Here is a 23,296-nt window from a genome sequence, read left to right on the forward strand (position 1 = left end):
AAAGGTAGAGAGACCAGTAGGAGCTTTGTATAATCCACTGTGAGCTTTCTAAAAGGAAGACTAGGCTAGAAGTATAATAAACAAACAAACAAACTCAAGAGTTTTAATAAAGCCCGAACAAATCTTCCTAGCGAGTTAAAATCAGGTCATGTCTACTAAATCTATTTTCAATGTACAAACAAACATTACAGATTATTCCCACATGTGATTACTTTTCTAGTTCAACCTATATTTTTGTTGTTAGAAAAGTTGGGGCATTACATCTAGCAATCAATTCCTAACAGTGCTTATCTCTGGGATGATCAGAAATGTGAAGCATTAAAAAACTCAGTGCTTCTCCTAGAGTATTTATTCAAGTGATCAAGGACAATTTCGTTTAGAATGAAGCTAAAGGCTGAACTACAGTGGTACCTTGGGTTACAAACGCTTCAGGTTACAGACTCTGATAACCCAGAAATAGTACCTCGGGATAAGAACTTTGCTTCAGGATGAGAACAGAAATTTCGCGGCAGTGGCGGCAGTGGGAGGCCCCATCAGCTAAAGTGGTACCTCAGGTTAAGAACAGCTTCAGGCTAAGAATGGACCTCCAGAACAAATTAAGTTCTTAACCCGAGGTACCACTGTACATGTGATGAGCATTCCACGATTCATGGGCCTGATTTCTTTTTAAATGGGAAAACAACCTGGAAGAACATAGGAGAAGCCCAGTTACATCAGACCAAAGCCCATCTGGTCCAGAATCGTGTGACCAACCAGGTGCCAGAATTCTTGGCAGTTGTTCAAAAAATCCATAGTAATATAATGTATACCACAGATGACGAAAGGTACCACCAGGCCCAAGAGGATGGCTAATGAGCGGAATGAAGGAAATTATTCCAGGAAGACTTCCTTCTGAAAACTGAAGTTTTGTTCAAACGAAGAGAAGAAGAAAAGGAGATAAACTTTGGTAATTGCAAGCAAACCAAAGAGATGTAGAAGAAAACCAAAGCAAACAAAGATGAACCAAACAATTATAACTACTATATTTACTATATCATATCTACTATATTTTGGGAAATTGTTCGTTGTCAAACTCAGCACAAGGTGGGGGTGGGCTTTTTTTGTCAGCACTGGATAAACGAGGGGCTGAATCTGGTACCTTCTGCATACAAAGCAGATAGTTTGCCCCTTCCATGGATAGATTAGAAGCCTGTTCGTACTCATGTTTACTTGGAAATAAATCCCCCTGAGTCTAGCTAGGCTTTCTGCAAAGTCAGTGTGCATAAGACTACAACCCAAACAGATAAAATCAATACTGGACATAAAATACTACTCCTTTCTAAGTGCTGTAAATAAATCGTGGTCTCTAAAATTCATCCTTCAATGAGCTTGCTTATGGTGCTTTTGAAAAATGCATAAACTTTGATCATGTAGACACACATTCTACTTCCTTTGGCAAAGCGTTTCATCTTTTCTATTAAAAAAAAAAGAAAAAATCAGATGGGGGAGAGTGGAAGGCGGAAAACAAAATGGTCCGTCAAAACTAGCAAACAAGAACAAAAGCAAAATTACCTAGAGCAAATGTTTCCAAATGTTTGCATATAATTGTGTACTTGCTCTGTGTTGACACACCAAGTCAGAATAAAAAGAGCTGTGATTTTAGAGTTTGTGGTGGATTAGAAATCCAAAGCACGTGTTTCCCTTTATGCCTGTCTGCAAATGTGAAAACAAAAGGGTATCAGCTGTCAAGTTTTTTTTTTCCCTGCCAGGCAAACAATAGCAGGTGACAAGTGGTCTCTGCTCCCTCCCTCCCACAACTCTGTTGTATATATATTTAATAAATAAATGCAAATCAGGTGCCAGGTTGTTTTTCCCATTTTTTTCTTGCCTAAAGGGCAAATCATTAATCTCCTTCATTACAAATAGCTATCTGCTTGGAAAAAAGAAAAGAAAAACCAGGAGGGGGAAAGAGACCAGCTTCAGGAACATAAAGCATGGAAACAGAGCTGGGAGAACATTCAGCCTATTGATAAAAGGTGCCCCAATAATTCATTGCCATTTTTGGGTGGTGGAGGATCCTATGTTATATTCAGGAGTTGTAGACCCATTCATGTCATGTTTGCACACATCTTTGTAACACACAATTGCTCTGCCGATGGGCTTGGGGCAACACATGACTTCTTACTCATAAGCTACACAATGACTCTTAAAAGCAGTGCTTTTTTCTGGAAAAAACCTGTCAGTATTGCTTAGCAGCAAGCAGGGGGCAGAGGAGGCCCTCTGCATGTTCTCAGAGGCACACCACTCTTTTCCCTAGCCAAGATCGTCACTTGTTTGCCGATGAACAGGCCAGCGACAAATGGACCACAGGTTTTGGGAATGGCTTTGCGAGGTCACCAGAAGCATGCCAATTACAGGCAGGCTGGAGGGTGTTATTCCTAAGAGTGCCCACTGATTTTGCCCTCATCCAGCCTGCAGTTGACCTCCGCTTGCAAATCAGTGTTTCCTGCCACCCGGCAGCCCCTTCCATGAGCAACATTACCTGGCTGCCCTCTATGAGCGCACTTCTGCAGCTCAATGCTTCTGCAGCTCAATTTCTCTGGTGGGAAAATGGAGGACCACTTGTGCTCCCCCCCCCCCACCAGCATGCTCAGTCCATTCAGCAGCAGTGCCCCGGCCCAAACTTCACGCTTGCTCTGGTGCATGGATTTGCCTCCAATCCACCTGAGAGGCTGGGAGAAGAGGTTTTCGCTCGGGGAGACAGATGTGCCACTTAACAGAGGGAACAAGGGTCCTATTTGGCATTCATACAGCATGCTGAGCAGCTGCCCTTTCCCTCCTTGCTGTTGGTGAGTGTAAAGATCAGTTCTTTCTTTCTAGGAAAAAAGATGCCAGTACTGCATACTGTTGAGTAAAAAGTAAAGGGACCCCTGACCATTAGGTCCAGTCATGTCCGACTCTGGGGTTGTGACACTCATCTCGCTTTATTGGCCAAGGGAGCCGGCGTACAGCTCCGGGTCATGTGGCCAGCATGACTAAGCTGCTTCTGGCGAACCAGAGCAGCGCACGGAAATGCCGTTTACCTTCCCGCTGGAGCGGTACCTATTTATCTACTTGCACTTTGACGTGCTTTCGAACTGCTAGGTGGGCAGGAGCTGGGACTGAGCAACGGGAGCTCACCCCGTAGCGGGGATTCGAACCACCGACCTTCTGATCAGTAAGCCCTAGGCTCTGTGGTTTAACCCACAGCGCCACCCGCGTCCCTATACTTTTGAGTACCGCCAGAAAAAAGCAGTACTTTTGTTGTTGTTGTTCAGTCGTTCAGTCGTGTCCGATTCTTCGTGACCCCATGGACCAGAGCACGCCAGGCACGCCTATCCTTCACTGCCTCCCGCAGTTTGGCCAAACTCATGTTAGTAGCTTCGAGCAGTACTTAGAAACATACTAAATCCTTCCATAACAGCTTCTCTCTTATGTCCCCCTTCCTCTCTGTTTCCACATTATTTATTTATTTTAAATGTTAACATTGTATCTTTTTGTCATTTCCTTCAGTGCCTCCTTTGTTGTGGTGGTGGAAACATTTGGCACAATAGTTTTAAAATAAATAAATCATTTTATTTGAAGCATTTCTATACTACTTTACTTTCCCCCACCAAATCAATCAATCAATCAATCAATCAATCTCTAAACCTATATTTAAACCTGGAATTTACAAATTTATGGCAAAGGAGACAGGAAACAAACCTTCCCATAGGCATCTAGTTGGCCACTGTGAGATCAGGATGCTGGAATAGATGGGCCTTTGACCTGTTCTAGTGGGACTCTTCTGACTTCTTAATGTGTTTTTTTTTTTTTTTTGCCCAGTGGCATGCCTTGACTCTGAACTGAAGACCGAAACGTATGCATATTAAGTTCAGTACACACGTATGTGTGCAAGCATTTGCATGTGGGGATAAGGACACATGGTAACCCAAGTATTCAGAAGGAATTGTGCTGGATCATGAATCATCTATACAAGACAACAAAAGCTTTATACATATGAGAGAGAGACATTGCACATACTTTTGTAAATCAAGAAATCTTTAATAAAAATACTTTAAAAAATGAATAGATTAAACTTTATGGGAAATCTCTCACTTTCTCTCACACATAACCTGACACATCTTTGTACACACAGCATGTCTAGGTGACATTTGCAAAGTTGGAGTAAATATTAATCAGCAGGCCCAACACCACTCTGCAAATATTTGATCTAATCTTGGTTTTGATATGTTTCTTTCCTTGTGTGTTGATGTTCAGAGTTAACCCTTTGGCATATTTCTCCAACTGAAGCACCTCAATTTTACCTCAGAGGTGTCACTAAAAGCTTTGACAGCCATCTCCTAAATGCCAAAGTGGGCCATTTTTATTGCAGCTGGTTGATATCAGCTCTTGTGTGTTTTATTATTACTGTATATGTAAAAAAAAAACAAAAAAAACCTTCCTTCTGGGGAAAAGATATACTGTAGCATGACATCAAATGCTGCCATTGTTCTCAAAGCTTCCTTCCTTTTAGCAAATATAAATCTTACCTCCTAAAGGCTGCAGTTCTATGCATACTTCTCTGGGAGTAAGGCCCATCAGACACAGAAGGACTTGTTGCTGGCATCCATCTGGATGGAGTGTAAGATACAGTGGAGATACACCAGGGGTGAAGTCAAACCACCGCATTAGCTGCACCGAAGTCACGTCCGCCAAGGTGCAAGGCCTTGGCATTGTGTATGAAGGTCCTGGGCTTGCCCAGGTGCCAATATCCCCTCTCTTGGTTTCGCTGATGGTGTCCAAAGGGAAAACAAGAGCAACATGTTTAGCACCAGGTTGGCTGCAGGAGTTGCCGGCACTATCAAACCATCTTAGGGACTCCACTCCGATTTGTGTATGGTTGCTCCTTAGCTTTTCTTCTCCAGCTTTTTTCTTCTCCCACAAAGCAGCAGAGGTTTAGGATAAGAGTTTTCCTACTCCTAGATAGGCTACCTTCCCATGTGATGAGAAATCATCTGCCCCTCACTTCCCTCTACATCAGAAACCAGCTTCTTGACCATTAGACCAATTATTGGTCTGGTCTGCACAATCTACTGGAGCCTGTCTTCACATGCAGGGGAAGTCCCTAACTCACCAAGGGTTTTAGACCTATTGGCTACCCTCACCTGGTTTAGCTATCCAGTCAAAGCTGTTCCTGGGGTGCAGCTGATGTCACATTCTGACAGCTTCTAGGAGCCACAGACGAGAGTTAAGTGCATGATGGAGACCAAAGGTGGACAAACTTCCCCAGCAGGAGCACAACGTGTCCTCCACCAGAGGTGCTACCCCTTCTCTAACACCCCATTACACCACAGCAGGACTTCTGAGTAAACAGGATTATTCTGTTGTTCTTGGTGAATTATGAAAAACTTTTATGCAGTGATGTTGATGAAACTGTGGCTGAATTGATTGGAAGTTGAATCCTGTACGTATGCAATTCTCAAATGTGTTACACGTCCCGACGTTGAATCAAGAACTTTAATACTTTTGTAATGGATCATAATTAAAATAATTTATATTTCTGCACCTATGTAGCAGCCAGTTGTTTGTGCTGTAACCAGGGCCGTCTCGTCATAGAGACTGGGTGGCGCGGCGCACCAGGGCGCCGGGCCCCCCAGGGGCGCCCCTGCGAACCCGCCGGCATACCGGGCGCCCCACTCCCCAACCCGACCCCATGGGCGGGTGGGCGGGCGGGCGCGTGCTCGTGCACCGGCGGCACAGCCGCTGCTGCCCATGCTGCTTCCTGGCCGGCTGCTCCCCGGCCGCCCAAGCCCTGTCTTCGAGCGCAGCGAGCGGGGGGGCGCACGGCCCCGCTGGCGGCCTCCCCCCGCCCCCACGGGCGGCCGGGTGCTTGCGCCGCCCGCCTCGAGTCCCTCGGATGCCCCGCCATGCCGCGAGCCTCCCCCCTGCCGAAGGAGTGCCCTCCAACCCTGCTGGCAGTGCTGCCCTCACCCGTTTCCTCCAAGGCGAGGCGGCTGTGCTAAGCTTTCAGCTGCCCAAGCAGCCGGCCAGGGAGGTCAGCCCGTTTTTCCTGTCTGTCACCATCGATGCCAACTTAGCCACGGATGTGTGCGGGATCTTGCCTGCTGCGCCTTACGAGAAGGCTGTTTACCAACGGGGGAAAGGGGGGAGCTGCACCTGGCGAGCTGCTGCCTGCTTTGCAGTGGATGAAGATGCAGGAGCTCAGTGCAGGGTCCATGAGTGAAAATGGAAGTGCCAAGCTGACAGGGCGCGGGGGGGGGGGCGGCAGAGGGATCTTTGAACCAGGGCGTCGGATAGGCTTAAGACGGCCCTGGCTGTAACTCAACCTTCACAAACCTGGATGTCATGGATTGGCTGGGTGCAGAGCAGTGGTGGGAGGCTGGGGAACCTCCATGGGATGTTTATCTGCTAGGAGTTCAACTGTCACTTCTTGTGTGGATCGACCAGAAGCCAATTACAGAAGAAATCTTCATTGAAATGCAGACTGATGTAGGGACATGGAGAACTGAACTTAAATATGGGAAAATGAGAAACTGAAATTTACAGATTTGCCCATTTCTGTTCCCATCTTCCCTGATCATGCTAGCTGAGGCTGATGGGAGTTGTAGTCCAAAATATCTGGAGGTCACCAGGTTGGGGACTGCTGCTCTAACCTCTGTGCATATAGGCACAAAATGAATTTTGTTTAACTCTTGAGTTTTCACCTTGACAGTACCAGCAACATAATGAGTCCAGTGATATGCAATTTCATTGCTGGTGTTTGGTCTGCATTCACAGCAAATGCCTTTGCTTGTATCTCCCACTCCAGTTCAGTCTACTATTGTAAGCAAAATTCATGCAACAAAAGACAAAATTCATGTACCGGTAATAACACCCGGTCAGAGAACTGTGGTAAAGAACACCACATTATACACACTAGTTTCTAAAATGCATTTTGCTGAGCTGCCACACATTTGCAAAAATTCAAAGATACTGCAAAATCTCATGACAAGGGCTGACTTTCATCAGCGTTGATTCTACTGTATTGGATTCATAATTCGGTTAGCAGATTGCAAATTATACAAATTCACCCATCACTATCTTTCTCATGTTATTTTGGTGTGTGTCTTTTTTGTGCAAGACACAAAAATATTGACATGTAAGATTGGATTTACATGAAGACATTTTGAATAAGATGGATAGATCAATCAATCAATAACAATTTATTCGACCGTCAGTCAGAACACAATCATCCATACAAATTTTAAAAACCTGAGACAACTCAGAGGGGTTTACACTAAAACATACAGTAAAAGTAAATTATACATAAAACCCATATAAGATGGATAGAATGAGACACTGGGAGTGAATCTGAGGTTTTGTGGCAATGTTTGAATGTCATCTATTTTTATTGTTAACATGTTTAATCAATTCACTGTTTATTTATGTAGAGTGGGAACAGGAAACTGTGGACCCATGGGCCTGATCAGCTCTGCTATTAGAACATCTACATCTCAAACACAATCCCAATGTAGATGCGGGCTGGGACAAAGATCTGCACTTAAAAGAAAAAGGAAAGTCTTCAGTATGTGTCAAAAAGATGACAGAGATGGTGCCTGTCTAATATTTAATGGAAGAGAATTCTAAAGGGTGGGAAGCTAGACCCGAGTTTTTATAAGGGGCCAAAGAAAAGAGGGCATGAGCACAGTGCAATTGCATAATGTCTAGGGCCAGTGGCGGAGGAAGCCTCTGCGCTGGCCGGGGCGGCGTGCGGAGGCACCACTCTGGGGGCAGGGCATTGCGACGTCACTGCGCATGCGTCGGGGCAGGCTGCGCATGTGCAGAGATGCCACGCATGCACAGTCCATCACCCCAACGCTGCTGCTCCCGTGACAACCGGGCAGGCCACCGGGTGGGCGGCGGCTTGTGGGCTGCCCCGGCCGTGCTTCTGTACGGATGGGGCAGCCCAACGAGCCACCGCTCGCTTGGCAGTTCACTTTGTCGCTGCGGGAGCAGCAGCGCCGACTCAGATGCACTGTGCATGCCTGGAATTTCCCGGCATGCGCAGTGCATCCCGTCTGGTGCCGCTGCTCCCGCGGTGACCAGGGGAGCCGCTGGGCGAGTGGCGGCTTGTGGGGCTGCCCCAGCCATCCGTGGAGCAGCACGGACGGGGTGCCAGGTGGCAGGGAGTGGCAGGAGGGGCGGCTAAGTGTCACTCCCTCCCCTGGAACCTGGGGCGGAGCACCCCCTATGCCCCGCCCTTCCTACGCCACTGTCTAGGGCCTCTTGTGTTAGTCTCATTCATTCCAACTGGTCTGAAATGTGCTAAACATCTTCTGGATTATGCTGTGGTGAAAAAACAAAAGGGGGTGGGATGCAAAACTCCAAGTAGTCATAAAAATGTCCCTCCACTTAAGACTAATACAATTTCATCAATGTGTTTTGGGGGGGGGGGCAGACATATTAGGCATGTTACATCTCAGAGGCTATGCAAATCAGAATCAGTTCAGTCATTTGCATTACAATGGTTCCCACTGACTTAATTTTGCACTAAGTACCACCACTTTGTAAAGTCAAGGCATTTATCATTTATGCAGTGAAGGAAGCCAGGTTGTCAGCACCCCCCCCCTATGCATTATTCATTAGCACTGATTTTGTGACTAACGGCAGGAGGCAAATAACACCTTGAGCTGCCATTCAGATGCCCTTGGATTTTCAACTAGATGTTGAACTTAAAGGACCTGATAGCTTTTCCTGAAGAGGTAGGCATACATCTTACCCGTTTCTGTTGAGAATCTCCTGTATGAGAGGGAGGCCAGGCCCTCCATCAACAGATTCATTTCCCTTTCAATAGCAGAAAAATAAGCAAATATCAACAATATAGTGATTCCCATCATTATATCACCTTACAAGCTGGGGCCGTCCGGCTGATGTTGAATTCCAACTCCCATGTTGCAAACCTTCCATGGCCACATGACAACCGTGGGCAGGAGCAGAGGCAAAGAGGTCAGAACAATAAATGTGAAATTTATCTTTATACAGTAGGCTAGTTTCTATATGCACTTAAGCACTACTTTAAAGTATTTCATGTTTTAAACCTCCCCCAGGAGGTTGTGGACTCTTCTTCCTTGGAAGTTTTCAAGCAGAGGTTGGATGGACATCTGTCATGGATGCTTTAGCTGAGATTCCTGAATTACAGGGGGTTGGATGACCCTCAGGGTCCCTTCCAACTCTATCATTCTATGGGTCTTGAAACAGAGAGAACTTGGAGCCCAGTTCTCTTCTTTCATTTTTTGTTGTTGTTGTTGTTCAGTCGTTCAGTCGTGTCCGACTCTTCGTGACCCCATGGACCAGAGCACGCCAGGCACGCCTATCCTTCACTGCCTCCCGCAGTTTGGCCAAACTCATGTTAGTAGCTTCGAGAATACTGTCCAACCATCTCATTCTTTGTCGTCCCCTTCTCCTTGTGCCCTCCATCTTTCCCAACATCAGGGTCTTTTCCAGGGAGTCTTCTCTTCTCATGAGGTGGCCAAAGTACTGGAGCCTCAGCTTCAGGATCTGTCCTTCCAGTGAGCACTCAGGGCCGATTTCCTTGAGAATGGATAGGTTTGATCTTCTTGCAGTCCATGGGACTCTCAAGAGTCTCCTCCAGCACCATAATTCAAAAGCATCAATTCTTCGGCGATCAGCCTTCTTGATGGTCCAGCTCTCACTTCCGTACATTACTACTGGGAAAACCATAGCTTTAACTATACGAACCTTTGTTGGCAAGGTGATGTCTTTGCTTTTTAAGATGCTGTCTAGGTTTGTCATTGCTTTTCTCCCAAGAAGCAGGCGTCTTCTAATTTCGTGACTGCTGTCACCATCTGCAGTGATCATGGAACCCAAGAAAGTGAAATCTCTCACTGCCTCCATTTCTTCCCCTTCTATTTGCCAGGAGGTGATGGGACCAGTGGCCATGATCTTAGTTTTTTTGATGTTGAGCTTCAGACCATATTTTGCGCTTTCCTCTTTCACCCTCATTAAAAGGTTCTTCAATTCCTCCTCACTTTCTGCCATTTTTAAATATATTTTATTTGAAAAAGAAGAAATTACACACACACACACAGCAGACATCACAATATATCATCCAAAACCAGCCTTCTCCAACCTGGGGCCTCCAGATGTTGTTGGGCTCTAGGTCCCATCACCCCAGACCAATGGCCTTGTCAAGCTTATGGAGCTGATGAAGTCCAAAACATCTGGAGAGTACCAAATGGGGGAAGCCTGATGCAAACTGTGGCATTTGGTATAGACCAAAATGCAATATAAATTAAATCAAAATATATTATAAAATCATATCAACAGTATCAGACAGTTTCACATGGTTCCAGTAAAGTAAAGTGGAGCCCTTGTTCTCTGTGGCACACAACCTGAGTTAATTCTATCAACCCAAAGTCTTATATAGTATGCCAGTTTATACCTCAATATAAGCTTCTATTTTTTCCTCCCTGGTCCAAACCCCTCTTGCTTAGAGGAACTGTGTGTGCACCCATTAGCTCCTGCATACATGGGTCAAAAGCAGAGTTGGTATTAGTGATGATGGGATGGTGACTGTGCAAGCCAGCAACTGTGTGCATGGCCACTGCAGGCTTCAGTACCAGCAGTGGATTTTGTTGTTCAGTCGTTCAGTCGTGTCCGACTCTTCGTGACCCCATGGACCAGAGCACGCCAGGCACACCTATCCTTCACTGCCTCTCGCAGTTTGGCCAAACTCATGTTAGTAGCTTCGAGAATACTGTCCAACCATCTCATCCTCTGTCGTCCCCTTCTCCTTGTGCCCTCAATCTTTCCCAACATCAGGGTCTTTTCCAGGGAGTCTTCTCTTCTCATGAGGTGGCCAAAGTACTGGAGCCTCAACTTCAGGATCTGTCCTTCTAGTGAGCACTCAGGGCCGATTTCCTTGAGAATGGATAGGTTTGATCTTCTTGCAGTCCATGGGACTCTCAAGAGTCTCCTCCAGCACCATAATTCAAAAGCATCAATTCTTCGGCCTTCTTGATGGTCCAGCTCTCACTTCCGTACATTACTACTGGGAAAACCAAGGCTTTAACTAAACGGACCTTTGTCGGCAAGGTGATGTCTTTGCTTTTTAAGATGCTGTCTAGGTTTGTCATTGCTTTTCTCCCAAGAAACAGGCGTCTTCTAATTTCGTGACTGCTGTCACCATCTGCAGTGATCATGGAACCCAAGAAAGTGAAATCTCTCACTGCCTCCATTTCTTCCCCTTCTATTTGCCAGGAGGTGATGGGACCAGTGGCCATGATCTTAGTTTTTTTGATGTTGAGCTTCAGACCATATTTTGCGCTTTCCTCTTTCACCCTCATTAAAAGGTTCTTCAATTCCTCCTCACTTTCTGCCATCAAGGTTGTATCATCAGCATATCTGAGGTTGTTGATATTTTTTCCGGCAATCTTAATTCCGGTTTGGGATTCATCCAGCCCAGCCTTTCGCATGATGAATTCTGCATATAAGTTAAATAAGCAGGGGGACAATATACAGCCTTGTCGTACTCCTTTCCCAATTTTGAACCAATCAGTTATTCCATATCCAGTTCTAACTGTAGCTTCTTGTTCCACATACAGATTTCTCAGGAGACGGATGAGGTGATCAGGCACTCCCATTTCTTTAAGAACTTGCCATAGTTTGCTGTGGTCGACACAGTCAAATGCTTTTGCGTAGTCAATGAAGCAGAAGTAGATGTTTTTCTGGAACTCTCTAGCTTTCTCCATAATCCAGCACATGTTTGCAATTTGGTCTCTGGTTCCTCTGCCCCTTCGAAATCCAGCTTGCACTTCTGGGAGTTCTCGGTCCACGTACTGCTTAAGCCTGCCTTGTAGAATTTTAAGCATAACCTTGCTAGCGTGTGAAATGAGTGCGATTGTGCGGTAGTTGGAGCATTCTTTGGCACTGCCCTTCTTTGGGATTGGGATGTAGACTGATCTTCTCCAATCCTCTGGCCACTGCTGAGTTTTCCAAACTTGCTGGCATATTGAGTGTAGCACCTTAACAGCATCATCTTTTAGGATTTTAAGTAGTTCAGCTGGAATATCATCACTTCCACTGGCCTTGTTGTTAGCAAGGCTTTCTAAGGGTTAGGGTTATTTGTTAATAAACAAATAAATAAACAAATAAATCAAAACTGTGGAGAGCTGATTTCAATATTGAATCAAGAAAATGAGAGGAATGGAAATGAACAGATTTGTCCATCCCAAAGAGTGGAACTAGCCCTCATGGTTGTGCAATTTCCCTCATATGTTCTTTCAACACCCAGGGTGTGTGTGTGTGTGTGTGTGTGTGTGTGTGTGTGTGAACTCTGCAAGACACTGCAGAAACCAAGGCATCCCTAAATATTTGTGCTTCCTCAAATAGGTCTTAGTTACACAGCCATAAATGTTTTTTCTGGTGGGGCAAGTTAACCTCTCCTCCCCCTTTTGTACCACATTATGGTGCCATAAGCCATTGCATCCAGCCTAGGAGATATATACAAATCATCTTTGGCAGTTGTTTCACTGAGAATAAACAATTTAAAAATAACAGCACATAAACTTTTCTCCATTTACCGTAATGCCTATGAATGGTTGGAAGTGATTAAGAACAATGTCAGTGGCAGCTGTTACAGATAGATGCTTAGAGATAAATTAATTAGACGGTCAGCTATGAATCACTATCCCATTAGTTCCACTTCTCAGAGACCTAGTTTCTTTCTATCAAGCCACCAAGAGGGTAACCTCAATTATTCAATCCCCTATAATAGGGAGAGGGGGGTGTTTTGCATACTGAGGTGGGGGGCTGCATTCTCTCTTAATCAACACTTTGAGGGCCACATGCCAATGGTGGGAGTGGCAAAGACAAAAGTAGGTGTGGCCATCCCACACACTTACATCCCTGCACATATTCACACACAGGAAGCCTTGACCCCAGCAATTATGCTTGAAGTTTTTCTCCTCCTCCTCCTCTTCCTCCTTAGTGATTTTCAAGTCTAATTGCTAAAAGGGAATGATCTTCCTGGAGTAATGCTACTTTTACCTTCCACCCTTAGCTGCAGTTTCCAGGAGGATCACACACAGAGAGACACAAACTTTGACATAACTGCAAAAAATAACAATTTTACATATTAAATAACACAATTAAGCAACAAATCTCTCTAAACGATATACATAAGTAGTAAAGTAAAATAAAATAATCGTATGCAAAACAGCAAATGAACAATGTCACCATATCCAATTGTACTCTCCTTGCACATCACTCCATCCTCTCCATGATTACTTCAATAAATACTCTAGAAGAGTACAGTGTGTTTTGCTGAAAATGAGGGACACTTTGAACTGTACAACGAATTCCATGATAAACCTTCCCAGCTATAACAATTACTGTAAAATGACTCAGCCTTTGCAAACCAAGAATTGAAAATAATGGTGGGCTGATGTTGATAGTCAACAATATTCATCTGTACCTAATTGTGTTTCTGGAATTCACATTTTCATGAGCTTGTGAAGCCTGCTGCATCTACATATTAGGAAGCTAAAAAGTCATTTGATGTCCTTCGTTTAGCATTACCATATAATGGCTGTTAATGCTGAATACTTTTTGTTCTGCTGTGAAAACTCTCTGGGACCTTGGTGGCATAAATAGAAGGAATAAGTGAATTTTTGACATACCTTTTAAAGACTCAGTTTGGGTATTGTGATTGCACAAATCACACTCAGGGAACTGATGGGCTCAGGTGCCCTGACAGAACATGTCCCTATGCTCTGCATAATCAGTCACAAGATGCAGCACACTCACACCATTTGAATGGCAAGGCATATCAACTGGGGGGCAGGCCCCCTCAAATATTTTATGGGGGGCGGCGAAGGGACCTTGGAGCCTAGGAGCTGCATATGCTCCAACTTTTTCCTAATTAAATTTGGGACATCCCCCTTGCTGCCCCCCTGCCCACTCTGGCCGCTCACCCTTGCCCTCCCCACATTTGCCACCTGCTTGTGCCACTCACCCACCCAGAGAGCCCAGTGCTCTGGTGACCAGCAGAGTCACACCACAGCACTGCGTGGGACGGAAGTTTGGTGTGCGAACGTCTTTTGGTCCAGCGCTCGCACCAGAGCACCAAACCAATCCAAATCCTTATTACGGTCATAGACCAGAAAAAGATAAAAGCACCTCTATACATACTGTAAATGAAATATACTAGACAGGCAGTAAGGTAACTGCAGAAGTAGAGGGTACACCTACTCGTACTCTCAGATGCAGTAGACCAGCTTAAGATAAAAACACATAAAACAGGTAAATCAATCCTTCGATTTTAGACCTGCTGTGTGGCACATCCTCTGGCGTATGCCAATACAGTAATGGCAGCACAATATTTGGCAACTGATTATAACAGAATTACAGCAGTAAGGAGATATGGAACTGCCCTGTGTGTCGTGGAAATCTGTGTGTTATTGGCAGAATAAGCATAGCACATATGTCTGTGTAATGCTGGCAATGGAAGAGAATGTGTTCGATTGTTTCTATGTGTCTAGAGCTGCAGGGGCATTTTCTCTCCTCACAAGGTGTCTTTCTGAAATAACCTTCCTGGATGGCTGAGGCAAGAGCCAGGCAATGAGCCAGAGTGAAAGTTCTTCTCTGTTTTGGTATTTCAAGATTAGTTTTTTTGGGGGGGGTGAGGTAGTAAACGCAGGGGCATAAGATGGGGGTACAGTGGTGCGGTCCACCCCAGGTATCATCCTTGAGGGGGGTGACAAAATGGCACACCACGGGGGGCGGCACTTACCACGGGACCTGGCCTGCAGCGCACCCGAGCCATGCGTCTCTCTTGGGAGTGACGCGGTGGCTCGGGGACCCACGCTGCCCGAAATGGCAACGTGGGGCTTGCATCCACCAGGTGGACTCCGTGGGCAGCTCGCCGCACCACCACCCTTGGCGGCTCAACGCCCCTCCCCTGTGCGCAGATCGCTGTGCTGTCCCTGTGGGTGGCTCACCCCTCCCCCGTCGCTCTGGGTGCTGGAGGTGCTACCTACACCCCTGAGTAAAGGTAAAGGACCCCTGGCTTCAAACAGTTTAAAGGTTAAGGGTATACTATATAATGTCCACCTTTGGTTCTAAGATATTTAAGTATGGCAGCTGCACTTCTCTGTGCTTTCTCACCATCACAGTCACCATGGGCTTTTTTCCCTTCCAGAAGACTGTTGTTGTTGTTGTTCAGTCATTCAGTCGTGTCCGGCTCTTCGTGACCCCATGGACCAGAGCACGCCAGGCACGCCTATCCTTCACCGCCTCTCGCAGTCTGGCCAAACTCATGCTAGTCACTTCAAGAACACTGTCCAACCATCTCATCCTCTGTCGTCCCCTTCTCCTTGTGCCCTCCATCTTTCCCAACATCAGGGTCTTTTCTAGGGAGTCTTCTCTTCTCATGAGGTGGCCAAAATACTGGAGCCTCAACTTCAGGATCTGTCCTTCTAGTGAGCACTCAGGGCTGATTACTTTAAGGATGGATAAGTTTGATCTTCTTGCAGTCCATGGGACTCTCAAGGGTCTCCTCCAGCACCATAATTCAAAAGCATCAATTCTTCGGTGATCAGTCTTCTTTATGGTCCAGCTCTCACTTCCATACATTACTACCAGGAGACTACCCCCAGTTATTTAAAGCAAGTAACCTGCTCAGTCTTGTGGCCATCAATGTGCCATAGGAGGGGTTTGGGCCTTTTGGCAAATGCCATGGTGTTAGTTTTCTGATGGTTAAGTTCTAATTTGCCCTCCTTGCAATATACTGCTAATGCTTTCATAGCTCTTCTATGGCTTGTGGGTGTTCTTGAAAGAGCACCAAACCCCCCAAAACGGGACATTCTGAGATCAAAACAGGAGCCTAGGTTTGCTAATATGATCTGGGATTTCCTGGTAAAAATGGCATGGTTGGGTATGGAGTTGGCTCCTATGCTACCTTGGGTCTCATTTTTAAGATTAAATAAATAAATAAATCTGGTACTCTTGCACCAGGGAACCTCTGGCCAGTTTATTGAATTTGCTCCAAATAACCTTGAAGTCAAGTCATTCTGGGGCAGTAGGTTTTAGGCAGAGGTTTCTCCCAGCCCAACCTGGGGTTGCCAAGGATTGAACCTTGGACCCTTCTGCATGCAAAGCCTGTGCCTCAACCTTAGCTGGAGATGTGGGTCATATTACAACTTAGATATATGATCTGTTGTTTGGTGTGTGCTCTAATTTGGAAGGAGGAGGAGGTTCAATTAAAAATGCATTTAATTTGAGGTTATCCTCCCAGAATTTTGGCTTTGAGAGGGGATGATAAAAAAGAAAGAAAAAGATCATTAATCATAACAAGTGAGTAGAGCTAAAATTAAACGCACACTGGCTTTGATTCATTAGGCAATGCGTGGCAGAGCAACAGTGTAAACAAGCAGAGTTCATGTAAAAGGAATGTCAAGGTGTTGCCAAGGCTCATCGTCCATCCTAAAAGGAGCACATATGGGGAGTGCAACTTTATCCCCCCTGCTTTTTAATCCCTTGCTGTCTGTTAGTACAGTGGGCAAAAGGCTCCCTCCTCAAGACAGCATCACTGGCGTTGTTTTTGTTCTATCTGCGATGTGCTGGCCGAATACTTCAAAGGGTATACTTCACTCAGGCACTTATGCATCTCACTTTTCGGGAGGTTGTGACATCCAATAGCCTCTTCAGCTGTTCACAGATGAAAAGCACCAATGATGACACTTCTAAAGAGGGGGGGGGAATACACACCCCTCTTAGCAGCCTGATCCTGTGTGCTGCTGCTCTTACTGCACAGAGCGTAAGTTCAAATGTAGGGATCTCGTCTGGCACCAGGTGACCTCTGCCATTTTGCTTAGAGACTGAGAATGGTCTTAGCCCTCCCCCTCCCCTCAAATCCAGCTCATGTAAAGCTGAGAGTGGACTGGAGGTAACATGACCCCTCCCTGGAGTCCAAGAGCTATTGGAGGCTGCAGTCTCCAGCTAAGGAGTCAGACAAGAAGTCAGTCCAGGTCGAAGGCTCTGAATCTGCTTCTGGGATTTGGGAGGCAGTGGTCTGAGTCTGGCAGAGTCGGAGCCTGAGTCTGGCAAAGAATAGCCCCGAGAAGAACCTCCCATACCACCAGGGCCTGTATGGGACTCTCAGGATTGTCTTCCCTTGAGCCTGGGGAAACATAACCCTCCTAAAGGAAGTGCACCAGGTGGGAAGCCATGGAACAAAGGAACAGTGCCCATCTTCAGAGCAGATAGTTGACCCTTTAAGAACAGAAGTTATTGACAAGGGGACAGAGTGTGGGAGACGAAGCTGGGCTGGTAGGCTTTAAAAGATCTGCTCTAAACCTTTGTTGCAACAAGTTGTTAACCCAGGAAGCGAGGCTGTTATCTGCAAAACACTGAGAAGCTCTAAATTTTTTGTTTTGTTTTAGCACAGCAACAAAGTTTTTTTTTTAAAAGTTGAAACCTTCATTTAGGTGTTTTAAAAAATAATAATCTTACATTGCTTTGCTTTGACAACAACAACCAACCAACCAAACAAACAAACAAACAAACCTAGAGCTCTTCAGAACTCCGCACACAGAAGTCTAGGCAGCCTCATGTAAGGGAAAGGGAAAGATAAAGGACCCTTGGATTGTTAAGTCCAGTCAAACTTGACTATGGGGTGTGGCACTCATCTCACTTCAGGCTGAGGGAGCCAGTGTTTGTCCACAGCTTTCCAGGTCATGTGGCCAGCATGACTAAACCACTTCTAGCACAATGAGACAATGTGATGAGTGCCAGAGTGCACGGAAACGCCGTTTACCTTCCCACCGCAGTGATACCTATTTATCTACTCACATTGGTATGCTTTTGAACTGCTAGGTTGGCAGGAGCTGGGACAGAGCAACAAAGCAGTTGTTTAGAGCACAGCGCCACCCACTCCCAGTAGGCAGCCTCATGTAAGGCCTATTGGATAAGACCAACCAAAGAACAAAAAAGCTAGTGAACTCTCCATGGCATTCTCCCCTCTTCCTGCTTCTCCTTTCCAGAAAACCCCTTGCCAAGCAACTGCTCCCCTTCTGTCTGCTATTCCAAGCCTAGTTTTGAAAGGTGATACTTTTCCTATAACCTACATCATTGCTCAATGTAACCTTGGCAGTCTTTGTTAGCACAGACCCAAGGATTTCCCTGCAAATGCCATCAACACCCAGGCACGGAGGAAGCCGCCCGGCTACCCGGGGCGGCAAACCCGGAAGCACCGGGGGGCGTGGTTTCTCTCCCAGCACGCATGCGCAGTGTTCGTACTGCGCATGCGTGCTGGGAGTGGTGTGCCGCCGGTGGGCAAACCCTGGGTGGGGCGGCTCCACTCTGCAGCTTGCTCAGGGCCTGCCAGCAGCGTGCACTACTCCGTAGCAGTGCACTGCCGGCAGGAGAGCCCTGAGCAAGCCCGCCCGAGGCTGGCCCGCTAGCAGTGTGCCGCTCCCAGTGCGCAGGTGCAGTGTGCGACGCATGCACAGGTGCAGTGTATGACCTGTGTGCTGTGAGCGGTGCGCTGCTGGTGAGCCAGCCCGGGACGGACTTGCTTGGGGTTCGCCGGTGGCGCACAGCGCTCCATAGCGGCACGCTGCTGACAGGCGAGCCCCGAGCAAGCCCGTCTGGGCGGAGGCGAGCCAGGGAGGGGCGCCCAGAGTGTCACCCTCTCCAGGGTGGTACCTGGGGCTCCCCGCCCCCTTCGCCCCCCTCCCTACGCCACTGTCAACACCTTTTGTCCTGCTTTATGACTTCTATCCCAGGTGAGGCCCTGGTCTGGAAAGGGAGGGTAGCCTGTATTTTCCCACTGGCCAATCATCTTTCCTTCAATACTCCAAATATTATCTAAATTCTACCATTTATTAATTTCTAACATTCACTAACTCTAGAGGTTATGGATGCCCTTGCACCCCCAAACTCTGTTACCTCAGATCTGCAACAGAAGCAAAACACAACTCAATGTTCATGCACACCTCCGCTTGTCCCGCTGCTTCCCCCTGAGGAAACATGCTCTTTACCACTGAATCAGAGCAAATGTCAATTGCATTTCCCACGGATTAATATTTACTCCACATCAGTGGGAAAATGGCAGAGCAAATAGAAAACTGTTTGGAGTCATGCCTGGAAAGCACAGGAGAACTCTTGGAGCCTAGGCATGAAACAAAGTGTGGATGAGCCTTGAAACAGGTGGCCCAACAAGACTCGACGGCAAACCATCTTTATCAGGAACAATATATTGCCTATTTTGGTTGAACACGTAAAACTGAGCAATTACAATGTCAGTGTTGTTCAGAATACTGCTTTCTACTGATGTTTGTTACCAAATCCTTTCAAAGGTATTGCCACTTATCTATTTGAAGAATGCTATTAGCGATCTGATCTTAGATATAATCTGTACAATGCTGACTCCAGAGTTCTTGCTGAGGAACAAAACCCTTCTTTGCAAAGCAAAGCCACATTTCTAAATATGAATTTCCCTGAAATGTTTTAATCTGCGGATTGGTCTGCAAAGTAGGCAAAACAAATTCCCTCCATCTTGTGTAAAGCTATTGAGGCCATTAAAACATGTCTCCATCTGCATTTATTTAAAATTAAAACATTTATCTGGCAGATTTTCAAGACTCAGGGCAACATCAGAAAATAAACCTTAAAGAAATGTAAAAGAACAGAAAAATAACACAGCGTCCTCTGGAGGGGGGGACTTACTAGTCAGCAAGACAAACTGCTGGATGGGGGTCAAGAGGTGGGGGACTATGTCTTGCAGCCCTTTCTAAAATCCAGTAAAAGGTAAAGGTAAAAGGACCCCTGACGGTTAGGTCCAGTCGTGGACGACTCTGGGGTTGTGGCGCTCATCTCGCGTTACTGGCCGAGGGAGCCAGTGTACAGCTTCCGGGTCATGTGGCCAGCATGACTAAGCCACTTCTGGTGAACCAAAGCAGCGCACAGAAATGCCATTTACCTTCCCGCCGAAGCGGTACCTATTTATCTACTTGCACTTTGACGTGCTTTCGAACTGCTAGGTTGGCAGGAGCAGGGACCAAGCAACGGGAGCTCAATCCGTCATGGGGATTTGAACCGCTCGTAAAATAAATATTTTTCTATTTATTCTTTCAGCCAAGAGAACAGTGTGCAACACAGAGAATTACACAACCTGAACAACTGTTTTCTAATCCATGTGTTAGTCTGGGAAGTGTGAATAATGCAGTTTGCTTTACGATGCACACTGAACAAACTTCCTTTTCCACGCATAATTAAAACAAGATCCACAGTTGTCCTTTAAATACTCTACCCTATTTGTGAGTGGGGGGAATATTTTGCCAATTATACACTTGAAGGGGGTGGACTGAAATCCTCCTACATTTCAGGGAAAGCATGAAAAAGAAAGTGTTCAAAGAAAATGTGCTAGGAACTTCTTTTCTGACAAATGCCTTGCTTTAAATACTGTGTCTCAATGAAAGCATCATTGTCCTTAGCTTGCTTTGCCAAAGAGCATGTACAGAATGCTCTTCCTGCCATCACTGGATAATCACAAGCGGATCATAAAAATACAGAATTATAGGGAAGACTCTCCAAGTGAAGGTAATCAGGCTTGAAACCTGACGGCATTCATTTCAGAAATTTAAGCCTTGGCAACGGCTCCCTTTGTGAAGGAATTGTGTGGGAAGGATTACTATTCTTGTAGCATTTCAAGCAGATATTTCCACTATTTTATGTACTTCCCGTCAAAGGATGATCTGGGGACCATTGCCTCTGGGATTATATTGCTTCACTTGCTGGAGCAGTTGTGTTGCCAGTCAACTGTTGCCAGTTCAACAGTTTTGTTGAAATTTTGTTTCAAATACCTCCTGTTTGTTGAAAAATAAACCCGCATAACTTTTGGGGGAGGAAGGCTATAGCTCAGTGGTAGAGCATCTGCTTTGCATGCAGAAGGCCCCATATCTGATACCTGGAATCTCTGCCCTTGGCTAGAGCCTAATCTGTGTCAGAACACTGCAAACAGACTGTATGTTGCTGGAATAACTGTAAACTACAACTGTATGTAACTGCAAAGCTGTGGAGCTGCATTGTACTGTCACTAAAGGAACTGATGCTACACCAAGATGTTGGAGGCTATGGACTTGGCATAAGGCAGCTTCCTACATTCCTAACTTTCACTCTGAACAGACAGAAATAATAATCATGAAATTTCAAGTTGGGAGATCAGTACCTGCGTAGAGAGCAGTGCTGGCTCCACGTTTTGTTTGCTTGGGGCAAGATACCTACAGAGCTCTTCCCTTTCTGAGTTCACCCACTGTCTCCTTTCCACTCTTAACCACTGCACACACCTCACTTGCTCCCTCTAGGACAGGGGTCAGCAAACATTTTCAGCAGGGGGCCAGTCCACTGTCCCTCAGACCTTGTGGGGGGCCGGACTATTTTTTTTTTGGGGGGGGGAATGAATGAATTCCTATGCCCCACAAATAACCCAGAGATGCATTTTAAATAAAAGGGCACATTCTACTCATGTAAAAACACGCTGATTCCTGGACCATCTGCAGGTTGGATTTAGAAGGCGATTGGACCGGATCCGGCCCCCGGGTCTTAGTTTGCCTACCCATGCTCTAGAAGAGTTTGGATTTGATATCCCGCTTTTCACTACCTGAAGGAGTCTCAAAGCGACTAACATTCTCCTTTCCCTTCCTCCCCCACAACAAACACTCTGTGAGGTGAGTGGGGCTGAGAGACTTCAAAGAAGTGTGACTAGCCCAAGGTCACCCAGCAGCTGCATGTGGAGGAGTGGAGACGCGAACCCGGTTCCCCAGATAACAAGTCTACTGCTCTTAACCACTACACCACACTGGCTCTCGGACCAGCAAACAATCATCTGGGGAAGATCATAAGGATACTGCTCCGTCTCCTAACTCTTGCTATTGCTTCCTTACTCAGAGAGAGCAGGTAAAGAGATATTGGAGCAAAGAGCAAGAGAAGCTGGAAGTGGAGGCTCCAGGGGGCAGCCGTGGCCTCCCTGCAGGGGCATGGACCTTGATAAATTGCAATCAAAATGAAACTGTACAGGCTGCTGATTATTTATTTCCCTGCTGTGTACAAAAATCTGCATAATGTTGCCCGGACTCCAACCCAGGAAGGCGCCTCTTACTTTTTAAGGAAGTTACAAACTATATTTATGTTTCAAATCCTCGTAGAATTATCTACTTCTTGGAAAACCTTACGAACTGGCTCCTGGCCCACTGGGCTTCTTACTGAACAAAGCCAAATTTTGTGCACATGGAAAAACAACTTGCACCACCTGACAATATTTCTATGGAAACTGAAAGAGAAGTCTCCAGATCCATTCATGTGAATGACTCTTGCTCTACATTTTTAATTCCCATCTGCAAGTCAAGAAAAGGGAGGATGTCCATTTTAAATATTCATTTAAAACATACTATTTGCAGCTGGATTTACAGATTTGGAAATTGGAAAGCCTTTTTTATTATCCAAAGGGCATGGAATTCCCCACAGTTCTGAGTACTAAGCAGTGCTTTTTTCTGGGGTTACTCGAGAGTATGCAACACCAGGACCTTTTTCCCCTAGAAGAAAAGCACTTGTACTAAGACATGTATATAAATGTTAACCCCAAGAGGAAATTCCATTTCTTTGTCTGATGGCTTCAGATTGCTAAGCAAAACCTATCTGTCTTCTCAGATGATAATTTATTCTGCTTTCAGTTACAGGTGGGTAGCCGTGTTGGTCTGCCATAGTCGAAACAAAATAGAAAATTCTTTCCAGTAGCACCTTAGAGACCAACTGAGTTTGTATGAGCTTTCGTGTGTGCATGCACACTTCTTCAGATACACTGAAACAGAAGTGAGGGAGTGGGGAGGGGTATTACTCAGAAGGGTGGTGGGAATGGGTGATCAGCTGATAGGTGTGGAAAACCTGTTGACGACTCATACCATCTCAGGACTATTTAATTGCTCATCTTCCAACATTGTGTATGCAATCAAATGCCAACAGTGCCCTTCAGCTCTCTATATTGGACAAACAGGCCAAACCCTACGCCAAAGGATAAATGGACATAAATCTGATATCAGGAATCACAAGACAGAGAAACCAGTAGGAGAACACTTCAATCTCCCAGGACATTCTATAAAAGCTCTCAAAGTAGCTGTCTGAATACAAAGAAATTTCAGAAAGAGACTGGAAAGAGAAGTGGCTGAATTGCAACTAATCACCAAACTTAAAACCATGGAGAAACCTGGTCTGAACAAAG

The sequence above is a fragment of the Lacerta agilis genome, chromosome 15 (assembly GCF_009819535.1).
Source record: "Lacerta agilis isolate rLacAgi1 chromosome 15, rLacAgi1.pri, whole genome shotgun sequence".
In the NCBI taxonomy this organism is placed as follows: domain Eukaryota; kingdom Metazoa; phylum Chordata; class Lepidosauria; order Squamata; family Lacertidae; genus Lacerta; species Lacerta agilis.